This window comes from Pteropus vampyrus, unplaced genomic scaffold, assembly GCF_000151845.1.
Source record: "Pteropus vampyrus isolate Shadow unplaced genomic scaffold, Pvam_2.0 Scaffold5, whole genome shotgun sequence".
In the NCBI taxonomy this organism is placed as follows: Eukaryota; Metazoa; Chordata; class Mammalia; order Chiroptera; family Pteropodidae; genus Pteropus; species Pteropus vampyrus.
This window is the reverse complement of record NW_011888786.1, coordinates 8,432,212-8,436,286: the sequence shown is the minus strand read 5'-3', so window position 1 is coordinate 8,436,286 and position 4,075 is coordinate 8,432,212.

Below are 4,075 nucleotides of genomic sequence, written 5' to 3'. Positions count from 1 at the left end.
CTGGATTGTTCCCAAAACCACACTGAGATAAAAAACGGTTTTATTCATCCTGACAGGCGTTCAGGCATCAGCGTCACTGAAGCTGGTTAAACCAGTTGGGTGGCTGGGGATCAGCCCCAGATGTGTATACGACTTTGACTCGGGAAAGGAGAGGCTACCTGATTTTTCCACTGTTTTCTCAGGCCTCAAAGGTTTCTGAAGCCTTAAGTGTCATGTGGGAATAGGGTAACCAGAGCTGAGATGCAGCCAGGGTTCCTGGAGTCGAAGGAAAAATAAACACATCCCTTTGCTTACAGAGTAGATTAGCTGCTTCGTTTTGATATCACATTCTTTCAGTTTCCAGATCTTAAAAAACCCACAAGGTGACATACAGAGGCACCAGTCACCAACTGCCAGGTTAGCATTTCATGGGGTGGAATCAGGTGTCAGGATTCTGAACAAAAAGCTTTTGAAATGTCGGTTAGTTTCTCAGGGAGTCAGGTTTGGATAAATCTCTTACTATTATCCAGTGACTTGAGGTGCCTTTTCCTCTCAACCCCAAACCGACCCTTGTTGCAAAACAAAAAACTTTAAAATAGGCTTTTGGGCTTTTGGTTCCAAACCTGTCCCCATGCAAAGACAACATCAAATCTAGAAATCTGCGTGTGCACATACTACCTTTACACAAGAATCCAAACCCAGGAACCCAGATGTATGCCTTGTTTCATCATTGAAAGCCAAAAATCCAAATGTGCCATTAATACACACAGACGGCTTCTTAGGTGGAAACCAAATCTATAATTAACAGAATTTGAACTGCATTCCTCAGAAAATATACCTTATTTCATCCTTGTTACAACCTGAAGTTACCATTAGCTTGTGTAGAGAAAGCTGGTCTGGGAAATTGCAAGCTCTGCATAAGGACACAGAGCTAATAAAGGGGCAGAACCAGGACCTAAATACAGCTCTGTTCCAATCTCAAATTCTTAGTCAAAAGAGAATTGTGGCAGACTTTCTATTCATTGAAGATAAGCAATTTTAGAACATAAGTGTACGGTATTCTAAAATGACAACAGTTACATCTATGACATTACTTAGAATAAAAACTTTAAAGCTTAAGGATTTATTTTTCTCAAAGAACTCTACATGGATTCTGAAGCAGGCTCAAACTTACTGAATAAAATGATGCTGATTAATCATGCAATTTGCTTAGATAAATGCATTTTTGTTATATACTTAACACTATTTGGCCCATGGGCCAAGAGGCTGAATGAAAGCCATACTCTTCACAATCCAAGAGAAATCTAGACATTGAAATATGCTTCTGTGATTAATAAGAAAAATGTCGAGAGCTCAAGTCAAAGGCAGTCAAGCATTAGTTTACAAAGCATTTATTTTCCATCCCTTGTAGGCGAGGAATTTATAACCTAAGAGGCAGAGGTAAAATGTTCAGGTGTAGGATACACAAAGATCAGGAAGGACAATATTCCTCAGAAAATACTTGATTTTAGACCTGTTACCATTTTCAGGTTTTCCTTCTCCCTTTGAGCAATATTTGAAGAGTAAATCCAAGAGTTGAAATTGTATCTTATTGATTTCTGTATTCCTACTACCTTCTGGTGAATCTGTTGAAGTCCGTGAGTGATTTACATCTATCAGACAAACCGTTATCCACTCAGGAGTTGGGATTTTATAAAGGAAATAAAAAAGGATGGAAGCAAATTCATGTTATCTGCCATGACTGAGAAGTGAGTGGTTCTGGCTGACAAATACACAGAACAGAACCAAGAGCCCAGGAGTAAGCAAGACATTTACCCTTATAATCAAAATAATTATTACAAATCTAGGCTGAAAAGTTACTACACGTTATTAAGAAGATAGCCTCTCAGACTTCAATTCAGAAAATACTTACAAGTAGGTCTTTCTATTATCTGTTTTCCATGAGGAATATGACTAAGAAGGTGACTGGGACTGCACGAATGGTTAAGGGAGAGGCCGATCTAGGTCACATTAGAGAGAGTAATGCATATGCAGGTGCTTGTTTTGTACTTTGGGTGCCGTTATGGACTGAAATGGGTCCTCCACCAAATTCGTATGTTGAAGGCCTAACTCCCAATATGACTATATTTGGAGACAGGGCCTTTAAAGAATCAGGTTAAATGAGGTCATATGGGTGGGCCCTAATCCTATAGGACTGGTGTCTTTATCAGAGACACCAGGGATATAAGTGCATAGAGAAAAGGCCATGTTGAGGACACAGTTTCTGTAAACCAGAAATGCAGGTCTTATCAGAAACCAACCCTGGCCCCTTGACCTTGGAGACTCAGCCTCCAGAATGTGATAAAATAAATTTCTGTTGTTTATGCCACTCAGCCTGTGGTATTTTATGGCAGCCTTAGCAAACGAACAAAGGTGACAAAGCATTCATGTAAATGTGCTCCCTTATAAAAGCTTACTAAAAAATTATTGGAAAAAAATAATGGAAAATAACAGAGATTATAAAAAACACTCACCTACCACTCACAAATGTGGGCATTTCGTCATATTGACTGCAGATTTTTCTCAATCCTTTTACAGTTTGGTGCGAAAATCCTGAACATCCTTAGTTGAACTTATTCCCAAGAATCTGATGTTTTGCTGCTGCTGTAATTGGTATCATTCTAAACTTTTTTTCTAACTAATGTTGCCGGTATAGAAACCTTACAAAATTCACTTATTAATTCTAATAGTTATCGGTGGATTCTTCTGAATTTTCTACATGCATAATTACGTCATCTGTAAATAATGACAGCTTTCTTACTATCCGAACCTCCTACCTTTTACCGCTCTCCTGTCTCTACTGCACTGATGAGGCTCTACAATACGATACGGAGTAAGACCAGAGGAAGCAGGCATCCTTGTCACGTAACTGACCTCAGAGCAATGTGTGGAACGCAGAATAATGGCCTCCAGAGATGTCCATGTCCTCATCTCCAGAACTTATGAATATGTTACATGGCAAAGGGGAAGTAAAGTTGCAGATGGAATTAAGGTTGCATATCAGCAAGGCTTTAACAGAGAAAGATTATCCTAGATTACCTGGGTGGGCCCCGTGTAATCACCAGGGCCCTTAAAAGTGGAATAGGGTGGCAGAAGACTCCTGTCAGAGTGACTTAAAGAAAAAAGGATTCCACCCCCTGCAGCTGCCTTCGAAAGTGGAGGAAGAGGGCTACAAGCCGAGGAACGTGGGAAGCCTCTAGAAACTGGAAAGGGTAAGGAAACAAGATTCTCCCCTAGAGATTCCAGAAAGGTACGCAGCCCTACGCACGCCTTGATTTCAGCCCAATGAGACCAGCTTCAGACTTCTAACCTGTAGAACTGTTAAGATAACCAACCTGTGTTGTTTTAAGCCAGTCAAGTTTGTGGTAATTTGTTACAGCAGCAATAGAAAACTAACTCAGAAAGCTTTAGATTTTCCAACACTATGGTGTTTGCTGTAGGGTTTTTGTGGATATGTTGTCTGTTTGCTCGTGTTGCTTCTAGTTTGTTTCTGAAACATTTTAAACTCAATATTGCCTGAGCTTTGTCAGCTTTTTATTTCCTCCTGTTGCTTACCCATCTCATTTCCAAACTTTCCCAATTTTGATGTTGTTGTTCTTTCTTAGCTTCTCTGATTTCTTAAATTCTTCCAGCATTTTGCAATATGTGACTCTTTTCCTCTGCTTTGTAAAGGTTTCTGGGATACCTTCATTTTCTGTTGGCATGTTAAACAGATTGTTATCCTGTTTTCCTAGAGCATATTATAAGATGTGGTCATGTTTAAGTGACATGAATTTTCCTATACTTCTCATGTATTTTCGAATAGTCCTATGCAGGAGGTGAGCTGAAGTGAGCCAGGGCAGTTTCTCAGTTATGTGGTTCTAGGGTTCTTTCTTCTGTAGTTACTAAACAGTTTATGTAATATGGATTTCTGTGTACATATTAAGTACTTTCCGACTTCTGTCTCATTTGGTCCCATCAGTGTCTGAACCTTCTCTCCTTTACCCGCCATGACCTTCTCTTGTCAATGTGTGTTCTATACCCAATAGTTTCGCTCAGTGACAGCCTGCGTGCTCTC